Raw genomic sequence first — 11,792 nt, forward strand, 5'->3', positions numbered from 1 at the left:
GCCTGCACTATGTTGGAGTGGAAAATTATTCTAAACGCAACTGATCACGTCTGTTTGTAATTTTGCATAGTGCTCAATTGTTTATATGAGTCTCGAAAAATTGCCTGATTCCAGCACGATCAGAAGAGAGAGTTCTCCCTTCCGAATCCCTTCCAAGCGCTCTCTGTATTTGCTTCAGTAGCACATTCCTTGGTAGGTTACGAGATAGCAAGTGGGTAATGCTCCTCATTTAGCATCCAACGAACATCCTCCGATTACTGGAGCCCCCAACCCTTCAGGGCGGCCTCTAGAAACGATGGGCACGGAGCAGCCCACCCAAACAATCCAAACAACAGAATAGAGGCCCAATGCTGGAAACAACTGCATTTATTCGTGTCTTAGCAGCACAGAAATCGCCTCCGTCTCCTTACGCGTTTCGGCGGTCAAATGCCGCCTTGCTCACAGGTGGAGGCAATATCACAGGCAAGGTGCAGAAGTGCATGCTTTAAAACAATAAGTCATATGACCAGTCTGTTGAAACTTCAAATCCCATAACGCAGGTAGTTACGTTTTTGAAAGTAGGTAGGAAAATCCTGGTCTTACTTTGCCTGCACTATGTTGGAGTGGAAAATTATTCTAAATGCAACTGATCACGTCTGTTTGTAATTTTGCATAGTGCTCAATTGTTTATATGAGTCTCGAAAAATTGCCTGTTTCCAGCACGATCAGAAGAGAGAGTTCTCCCTTCCGAATCCCTTCCAAGCGCTCTCTGTATTTGCTTCAGTAGCACAATCCTTGGTAGGTTACGAGATAGTAAGTGGGTCATGCTCCTCATTTAGCATCCAACGAACATCCTCTGATTACTGGAGCCCCCAACCCTTCAGGGCGGCCTCTAGAAACGATGGGCACGGATCAGCCCACCCAAACAATCCAAACAACAGAACAGAGGCCCAATGCTGGAAACAACTGCATTTATTCGTGGCTTAGCAGCACAGAAAACGCCTCCGTCTCCTTATGCGTTTCGGCGGTCAAATGCCGCCTTGCTCACAGGTGGAGGCAATATCACAGGCAAGGTGCAGAAGTGCATGCTTTAAAACAATAAGTCACATGACCAGTCTGTTGAAACTTCAAATCCCATAATGCAGGTAGTTACGTTTTTGAAAGTAGGTAGGAAAATCCTGGTCTTACTTTGCCTGCACTATGTTGGAGTGGAAAATTATTCTAAATGCAACTGATCACGTCTGTTTGTAATTTTGCATAGTGCTCAATTCTTTATATGAGTCTCGAAAAATTGCCTGTTTCCAGCACGATCAGAAGAGAGAGTTCTCCCTTCCGAATCCCTTCCAAGCGCTCTCTGTATTTGCTTCAGTAGCACAATCCTTGGTAGGTTACGAGATAGCAAGTGGGTAATGCTCCTCATTTAGCATCCAACGAACATCCTCCGATTACTGGAGCCCCCAACCCTTCAGGGCGGCCTCTAGAAACGATGGGCACGGAGCAGCCCACCCAAACAATCCAAACAACAGAATAGAGGCCCAATGCTGGAAACAACTGCATTTATTCGTGGCTTAGCAGCACAGAAATCGCCTCCGTCTCCTTACGCGTTTCGGCGGTCAAATGCCGCCTTGCTCACAGGTGGAGGCAATATCACAGGCAAGGTGCAGAAGTGCATGCTTTAAAACAATAAGTCACATGACCAGTCTGTTGAAACTTCAAATCCCATAATGCAGGTAGTTACGTTTTTGAAAGTAGGTAGGAAAATCCTGGTCTTACTTTGCCTGCACTATGTTGGAGTGGAAAATTATTCTAAATGCAACTGATCACGTCTGTTTGTAATTTTGCATAGTGCTCAATTGTTTATATGAGTCTCGAAAAATTGCCTGTTTCCAGCACGATCAGAAGAGAGAGTTCTCCCTTCCGAATCCCTTCCAAGCGCTCTCTGTATTTGCTTCAGTAGCACAATCCTTGGTAGGTTACGAGATAGCAAATGGGTCATGCTCCTCATTTAGCATCCAACGAACATCCTCTGATTACTGGAGCCCCCAACCCTTCAGGGCGGCCTCTAGAAACGATGGAGAGCAGCCCACCCAAACAATCCAAACAACAGAATAGAGGCCCAATGCTGGAAACAACTGCATTTATTCGTGGCTTAGCAGCACAGAAAACGCCTCCGTCTCCTTACGCGTTTCGGCGGTCAAATGCCGCCTTGCTCACAGGTGGAGGCAATATCACAGGCAAGGTGCAGAAGTGCATGCTTTAAAACAATAAGTCACATGACCAGTCTGTTGAAACTTCAAATCCCATAATGCAGGTAGTTACGTTTTTGAAAGTAGGTAGGAAAATCCTGGTCTTACTTTGCCTTCACTATGTTGGAGTGGAAAATTATTCTAAATGCAACTGATCACGTCTGTTTGTAATTTTGCATAGTGCTCAATTGTTTATATGAGTCTCGAAAAATTGCCTGTTTCCAGCACGATCAGAAGAGAGAGTTCTCCCTTCCGAATCCCTTCCAAGCGCTCTCTGTATTTGCTTCAGTAGCACAATCCTTGGTAGGTTACGAGATAGCAAGTGGGTCATGCTCCTCATTTAGCATCCAACGAACATCCTCCGATTACTGGAGCCCCCAACCCTTCAGGGCGGCCTCTAGAAACGATGGGCACGGAGCAGCCCACCCAAACAATCCAAACAACAGAATAGAGGCCCAATGCTGGAAACAACTGCATTTATTCGTGGCTTAGCAGCACAGAAAACGCCTCCGTCTCCTTACGCGTATCGGCGGTCAAATGCCGCCTTGCTCACAGGTGGAGGCAATATCACAGGCAAGGTGCAGAAGTGCATGCTTTAAAACAATAAGTCACATGACCAGTCTGTTGAAACTTCAAATCCCATAATGCAGGTAGTTACGTTTTTGAAAGTAGGTAGGAAAATCCTGGTCTTACTTTGCCTGCACTATGTTGGAGTGGAAAATTATTCTAAACGCAACTGATCACGTCTGTTTGTAATTTTGCATAGTGCTCAATTGTTTATATTAGTCTCGAAAAATTGCCTGTTTCCAGCACGATCAGAAGAGAGTTCTCCCTTCCGAATCCCTTCCAAGCGCTCTCTGTATTTGCTTCAGTAGCACAATCCTTGGTAGGTTACGAGATAGCAAGTGGGTCATGCTCCTCATTTAGCATCCAACGAACATCCTCCGATTACTGGAGCCCCCAACCCTTCAGGGCGGCCTCTAGAAATGATGGGCACGGAGCAGCCCACCCAAACAATCCAAACAACAGAATAGAGGCCCAATGCTGGAAACAACTGCATTTATTCGTGGCTTAGCAGCACAGAAAACGCCTCCGTCTCCCTATGCGTTTCGGCGGTCAAATGCCGCCTTGCTCACAGGTGGAGGCAATATCACAGGCAAGGTGCAGAAGTGCATGCTTTAAAACAATAAGTCACATGATCAGTCTGTTGAAACTTCAAATTCCATAATGCAGGTAGTTACGTTTTTGAAAGTAGGTAGGAAAATCCTGGTCTTACTTTGCCTGCACTATGTTGGAGTGGAAAATTATTCTAAATGCAACTGATCACGTCTGTTTGTAATTTTGCATAGTGCTCAATTGTTTATATGAGTCTCGAAAAATTGCCTGTTTCCAGCACGATCAGAAGAGAGAGTTCTCCCTTCCGAATCCCTTCCAAGCGCTCTCTGTATTTGCTTCAGTAGCACAATCCTTGGTAGGTTACGAGATAGCAAGTGGGTCATGCTCCTCATTTAGCATCCAACGAACATCCTCCGATTACTGGAGCCCCCAACCCTTCAGGGCGGCCTCTAGAAACGATGGGCACGGAGCAGCCCACCCAAACAATCCAAACAACAGAATAGAGGCCCAATGCTGGAAACAACTGCATTTATTCGTGGCTTAGCAGCACAGAAAACGCCTCCGTCTCCCTATGCATATCGGCGGTCAAATGCCGCCTTGCTCACAGGTGGAGGCAATATCACAGGCAAGGTGCAGAAGTGCATGCTTTAAAACAATAAGTCACATGACCAGTCTGTTGAAACTTCAAATCCCATAATGCAGGTAGTTACGTTTTTGAAAGTAGGTAGGAAAATCCTGGTCTTACTTTGCCTGCACTATGTTGGAGTGGAAAATTATTCTAAACGCAACTGATCACGTCTGTTTGTAATTTTGCATAGTGCTCAATTGTTTATATGAGTCTCGAAAAATTGCCTGTTTCCAGCACGATCAGAAGAGAGTTCTCCCTTCCGAATCCCTTCCAAGCGCTCTCTGTATTTGCTTCAGTAGCACAATCCTTGGTAGGTTACGAGATAGCAAGTGGGTCATGCTCCTCATTTAGCATCCAACGAACATCCTCCGATTACTGGAGCCCCCAACCCTTCAGGGCGGCCTCTAGAAATGATGGGCACGGAGCAGCCCACCCAAACAATCCAAACAACAGAATAGAGGCCCAATGCTGGAAACAACTGCATTTATTCGTGGCTTAGCAGCACAGAAAACGCCTCCGTCTCCCTATGCGTTTCGGCGGTCAAATGCCGCCTTGCTCACAGGTGGAGGCAATATCACAGGCAAGGTGCAGAAGTGCATGCTTTAAAACAATAAGTCACATGATCAGTCTGTTGAAACTTCAAATCCCATAATGCAGGTAGTTACGTTTTTGAAAGTAGGTAGGAAAATCCTGGTCTTACTTTGCCTGCACTATGTTGGAGTGGAAAATTATTCTAAATGCAACTGATCACATCTGTTTGTAATTTTGCATAGTGCTCAATTGTTTATATGAGTCTCGAAAAATTGCCTGTTTCCAGCACGATCAGAAGAGAGAGTTCTCCCTTCCGAATCCCTTCCAAGCGCTCTCTGTATTTGCTTCAGTAGCACAATCCTTGGTAGGTTACGAGATAGCAAGTGGGTCATGCTCCTCATTCAGCATCCAACGAACATCCTCCGATTACTGGAGCCCCCAACCCTTCAGGGCGGCCTCTAGAAACGATGGGCACGGAGCAGCCCACCCAAACAATCCAAACAACAGAATAGAGGCCCAATGCTGGAAACAACTGCATTTATTCGTGGCTTAGTAGCACAGAAAACGCCTCCGTCTCCTTACGCGTTTCGGCGGTCAAATGCCGCCTTGCTCACAGGTGGAGGCAATATCACAGGCAAGGTGCAGAAGTGCATGCTTTAAAACAATAAGTCACATGACCAGTCTGTTGAAACTTCAAATCCCATAATGCAGGTAGTTACGTTTTTGAAAGTAGGTAGGAAAATCCTGGTCTTACTTTGCCTGCACTATGTTGGAGTGGAAAATGATTCTAAATGCAACTGATCACGTCTGTTTGTATTTTTGCATAGTGCTCAATTGTTTATATGAGTCTCGAAAAATTGCCTGTTTCCAGCACGATCAGAAGAGAGAGTTCTCCCTTCCGAATCCCTTCCAAGCGCTCTCTGTATTTGCTTCAGTAGCACAATCCTTGGTAGGTTACGAGATAGCAAGTGGGTCATGCTCCTCATTTAGCATCCAACGAACATCCTCCGATTACTGGAGCCCCCAACCCTTCAGGGCGGCCTCTAGAAACGATGGGCACGGAGCAGCCCACCCAAACAATCCAAACAACAGAATAGAGGCCCAATGCTGGAAACAATTGCATTTATTCGTGGCTTAGCAGCACAGAAAACGCCTCCGTCTCCTTACGCGTTTCGGCGGTCAAATGCCGGCTTGCTCACAGGTGGAGGCAATATCACAGGCAAGGTGCAGAAGTGCATGCTTTAAAACAATAAGTCACATGACCAGTCTGTTGAAACTTCAAATCCCATAATGCAGGTAGTTACGTTTTTGAAAGTAGGTAGGAAAATCCTGGTCTTACTTTGCCTGCACTATGTTGGAGTGGAAAATTATTCTAAATGCAACTGATCACGTCTGTTTGTAATTTTGCATAGTGCTCAATTGTTTATATGAGTCTCGAAAAATTGCCTGTTTCCAGCACGATCAGAAGAGAGAGTTCTCCCTTCCGAATCCCTTCCAAGCGCTCTCTGTATTTGCTTCAGTAGCACAATCCTTGGTAGGTTACGAGATAGCAAGTGGGTCATGCTCCTCATTTAGCATCCAACGAACATCCTCCGACTACTGGAGCCCCCAACCCTTCAGGGCGGCCTCTAGAAACGATGGGCACGGAGCAGCCCACCCAAACAATCCAAACAACAGAATAGAGGCCCAATGCTGGAAACAACTGCATTTATTCGTGGCTTAGCAGCACAGAAAACGCCTCCGTCTCCTTACGCGTTTCGGCGGTCAAATGCCGCCTTGCTCACAGGTGGAGGCAATATCACAGGCAAGGTGCAGAAGTGCATGCTTTAAAACAATAAGTCACATGACCAGTCTGTTGAAACTTCAAATCCCATAATGCAGGTAGTTACGTTTTTGAAAGTAGGTAGGAAAATCCTGGTCTTACTTTGCCTGCACTATGTTGGAGTGGAAAATTATTCTAAACGCAACTGATCACGTCTGTTTGTAATTTTGCATAGTGCTCAATTGTTTATATGAGTCTCGAAAAATTGCCTGTTTCCAGCACGATCAGAAGAGAGTTCTCCCTTCCGAATCCCTTCCAAGCGCTCTCTGTATTTGCTTCAGTAGCACAATCCTTGGTAGGTTACGAGATAGCAAGTGGGTCATGCTCCTCATTTAGCATCCAACGAACATCCTCCGATTACTGGAGCCCCCAACCCTTCAGGGCGGCCTCTAGAAATGATGGGCACGGAGCAGCCCACCCAAACAATCCAAACAACAGAATAGAGGCCCAATGCTGGAAACAACTGCATTTATTCGTGGCTTAGCAGCACAGAAAACGCCTCCGTCTCCCTATGCGGTTCGGCGGTCAAATGCCGCCTTGCTCACAGGTGGAGGCAATATCACAGGCAAGGTGCAGAAGTGCATGCTTTAAAACAATAAGTCACATGATCAGTCTGTTGAAACTTCAAATCCCATAATGCAGGTAGTTACGTTTTTGAAAGTAGGTAGGAAAATCCTGGTCTTACTTTGCCTGCACTATGTTGGAGTGGAAAATGATTCTAAATGCAACTGATCACGTCTGTTTGTATTTTTGCATAGTGCTCAATTGTTTATATGAGTCTCGAAAAATTGCCTGTTTCCAGCACGATCAGAAGAGAGAGTTCTCCCTTCCGAATCCCTTCCAAGCGTTCTCTGTATTTGCTTCAGTAGCACAATCCTTGGTAGGTTACGAGATAGCAAGTGGGTCATGCTCCTCATTTAGCATCCAACGAACATCCTCCGATTACTGGAGCCCCCAACCCTTCAGGGCGGCCTCTAGAAACGATGGGCACGGAGCAGCCCACCCAAACAATCCAAACAACAGAATAGAGGCCCAATGCTGGAAACAATTGCATTTATTCGTGGCTTAGCAGCACAGAAAACGCCTCCGTCTCCTTACGCGTTTCGGCGGTCAAATGCCGGCTTGCTCACAGGTGGAGGCAATATCACAGGCAAGGTGCAGAAGTGCATGCTTTAAAACAATAAGTCACATGACCAGTCTGTTGAAACTTCAAATCCCATAATGCAGGTAGTTACGTTTTTGAAAGTAGGTAGGAAAATCCTGGTCTTACTTTGCCTGCACTATGTTGGAGTGGAAAATTATTCTAAATGCAACTGATCACGTCTGTTTGTATTTTTGCATAGTGCTCAATTGTTTATATGAGTCTCGAAAAATTGCCTGTTTCCAGCACGATCAGAAGAGAGAGTTCTCCCTTCCGAATCCCTTCCAAGCGCTCTCTGTATTTGCTTCAGTAGCACAATCCTTGGTAGGTTACGAGATAGCAAGTGGGTCATGCTCCTCATTTAGCATCCAACGAACATCCTCCGATTACTGGAGCCCCCAACCCTTCAGGGCGGCCTCTAGAAACGATGGGCACGGAGCAGCCCACCCAAACAATCCAAACAACAGAATAGAGGCCCAATGCTGGAAACAATTGCATTTATTCGTGGCTTAGCAGCACAGAAAACGCCTCCGTCTCCTTACGCGTTTCGGCGGTCAAATGCCGGCTTGCTCACAGGTGGAGGCAATATCACAGGCAAGGTGCAGAAGTGCATGCTTTAAAACAATAAGTCACATGACCAGTCTGTTGAAACTTCAAATCCCATAATGCAGGTAGTTACGTTTTTGAAAGTAGGTAGGAAAATCCTGGTCTTACTTTGCCTGCACTATGTTGGAGTGGAAATGATTCTAAATGCAACTGATCACGTCTGTTTGTAATTTTGCATAGTGCTCAATTGTTTATATGAGTCTCGAAAAATTGCCTGTTTCCAGCACGATCAGAAGAGAGAGTTCTCCCTTCCGAATCCCTTCCAAGCGCTCTCTGTATTTGCTTCAGTAACACAATCCTTGGTAGGTTACGAGATAGCAAGTGGGTCATGCTCCTCATTTAGCATCCAACGAACATCCTCTGATTACTGGAGCCCCCAACCCTTCAGGGCGGCCTCTAGAAACGATGGGCACGGAGCAGCCCACCCAAACAATCCAAACAACAGAATAGAGGCCCAATGCTGGAAACAACTGCATTTATTCGTGGCTTAGCAGCACAGAAAACGCCTCCGTCTCCCTATGCGTTTCGGCGGTCAAATGCCGCCTTGCTCACAGGTGGAGGCAATATCACAGGCAAGGTGCAGAAGTGCATGCTTTAAAACAATAAGTCACATGATCAGTCTGTTGAAACTTCAAATCCCATAATGCAGGTAGTTACGTTTTTGAAAGTAGGTAGGAAAATCCTGGTCTTACTTTGCCTGCACTATGTTGGAGTGGAAAATTATTCTAAATGCAACTGATCACGTCTCTTTGTAATTTTGCATAGTGCTCAATTGTTTATATGAGTCTCGAAAAATTGCCTGTTTCCAGCACGATCAGAAGAGAGAGTTCTCCCTTCCGAATCCCTTCCAAGCGCTCTCTGTATTTGCTTCAGTAGCACAATCCTTGGTAGGTTACGAGATAGCAAGTGGGTCATGCTCCTCATTTAGCATCCAACGAACATCCTCCGATTACTGGAGTCCCCAACCCTTCAGGGCGGCCTCTAGAAACGATGGGCACGGAGCAGCCCACCCAAACAATCCAAACAACAGAATAGAGGCCCAATGCTGGAAACAACTGCATTTATTCGTGGCTTAGCAGCACAGAAAACGCCTCCGTCTCCTTACGCGTTTCGGCGGTCAAATGCCGCCTTGCTCACAGGTGGAGGCAATATCACAGGCAAGGTGCAGAAGTGCATGCTTTAAAACAATAAGTCACATGACCAGTCTGTTGAAACTTCAAATCCCATAATGCAGGTAGTTACGTTTTTGAAAGTAGGTAGGAAAATCCTGGTCTTACTTTGCCAGCACTATGTTGGAGTGGAAAATTATTCTAAATGAAACTGATCACGTCTGTTTGTATTTTTGCATAGTGCTCAATTGTTTATATGAGTCTCGAAAAATTGCCTGTTTCCAGCACGATCAGAAGAGAGAGTTCTCCCTTCCGAATCCCTTCCAAGCACTCTCTGTATTTGCTTCAGTAGCACAATCCTTGGTAGGTTACGAGATAGCAAGTGGGTCATGCTCCTCATTTAGCATCCAACGAACATCCTCCGATTACTGGAGCCCCCAACCCTTCAGGGCGGCCTCTAGAAACGATGGGCACGGAGCAGCCCACCCAAACAATCCAAACAACAGAATAGAGGCCCAATGCTGGAAACAACTGCATTTATTCGTGGCTTAGCAGCACAGAAAACGCCTCCGTCTCCCTATGCGTTTCGGTGGTCAAATGCCGCCTTGCTCACAGGTGGAGGCAATATCACAGGCAAGGTGCAGAAGTGCATGCTTTAAAACAATAAGTCACATGACCAGTCTGTTGAAACTTCAAATCCCATAATGCAGGTAGTTACGTTTTTAAAAGTAGGTAGGAAAATCCTGGTCTTACTTTGCCTGCACTATGTTGGAGTGGAAAAGTATTCTAAATGCAACTGATCACGTCTGTTTGTAATTTTGCATAGTGCTCAATTGTTTATATGAGTCTCGAAAAATTGCCTGTTTCCAGCACGATCAGAAGAGAGAGTTCTCCCTTCCGAATCCCTTCCAAGCACTCTCTGTATTTGCTTCAGTAGCACAATCCTTGGTAGGTTACGAGATAGCAAGTGGGTCATGCTCCTCATTTAGCATCCAACGAACATCCTCCGATTACTGGAGCCCCCAACCCTTCAGGGCGGCCTCTAGAAACGATGGGCACGGAGCAGCCCACCCAAACAATCCAAACAACAGAATAGAGGCCCAATGCTGGAAACAACTGCATTTATTCGTGGCTTAGCAGCACAGAAAACGCCTCCGTCTCCCTATGCGTTTCGGTGGTCAAATGCCGCCTTGCTCACAGGTGGAGGCAATATCACAGGCAAGGTGCAGAAGTGCATGCTTTAAAACAATAAGTCACATGACCAGTCTGTTGAAACTTCAAATCCCATAATGCAGGTAGTTACGTTTTTGAAAGTAGGTAGGAAAATCCTGGTCTTACTTTGCCTGCACTATGTTGGAGTGGAAAATTATTCTAAATGCAACTGATCACGTCTGTTTGTAATTTTGCATAGTGCTCAATTGTTTATATGAGTCTCGAAAAATTGCCTGTTTCCAGCACGATCAGAAGAGAGAGTTCTCCCTTCCGAATCCCTTTCAAGCGCTCTCTGTATTTGCTTCAGTAGCACAATCCTTGGTAGGTTACGAGATAGCAAGTGGGTCATGCTCCTCATTTAGCATCCAACGAACATCCTCCGATTACTGGAGCCCCCAACCCTTCAGGGCGGCCTCTAGAAACGATGGGCACGGAGCAGCCCACCCAAACAATCCAAACAACAGAATAGAGGCCCAATGCTGGAAACAACTGCATTAATTCGTGGCTTAGCAGCACAGAAAACGCCTCCGTCTCCCTATGCGTTTCGGCGGTCAAATGCCGCCTTGCTCACAGGTGGAGGCAATATCACAGGCAAGGTGCAGAAGTGCATGCTTTAAAACAATAAGTCACATGATCAGTCTGTTGAAACTTCAAATCCCATAATGCAGGTAGTTACGTTTTTGAAAGTAGGTAGGAAAATCCTGGTCTTACTTTGCCTGCACTATGTTGGAGTGGAAAATTATTCTAAATGCAACTGATCACGTCTGTTTGTAATTTTGCATAGTGCTCAATTGTTTATATGAGTCTCGAAAAATTGCCTGTTTCCAGCACGATCAGAAGAGAGAGTTCTCCCTTCCGAATCCCTTCCAAGCGCTCTCTGTATTTGCTTCAGTGGCACAATCCTTGGTAGGTTACGAGATAGCAAGTGGGTCATGCTCCTCATTTAGCATCCAACGAACATCCTCCGATTACTGGAGCCCCCAACCCTTCAGGACGGCCTCTAGAAACGATGGGCACGGAGCAGCCCACCCAAACAATCCAAACAACAGAATAGAGGCCCAATGCTGGAAACAACTGCATTTATTCGTGGCTTAGCAGCACAGAAAACGCCTCCGTCTCCTTACGCGTTTCGGCGGTCAAATGCCGCCTTGCTCACAGGTGGAGGCAATATCACAGGCAAGGTGCAGAAGTGCATGCTTTAAAACAATAAGTCACATGACCAGTCTGTTGAAACTTCAAATCCCATAATGCAGGTAGTTACGTTTTTGAAAGTAGGTAGGAAAATCCTGGTCTTACTTTGCCTGCACTATGTTCGAGTGGAAAATTATTCTAAATGCAACTGATCACGTCTGTTTGTATTTTTGCATAGTGCTCAATTGTTTATATGAGTCTCGAAAAATTG

This window comes from Triturus cristatus, chromosome 9, assembly GCF_964204655.1.
Source record: "Triturus cristatus chromosome 9, aTriCri1.1, whole genome shotgun sequence".
In the NCBI taxonomy this organism is placed as follows: Eukaryota; Metazoa; Chordata; class Amphibia; order Caudata; family Salamandridae; genus Triturus; species Triturus cristatus.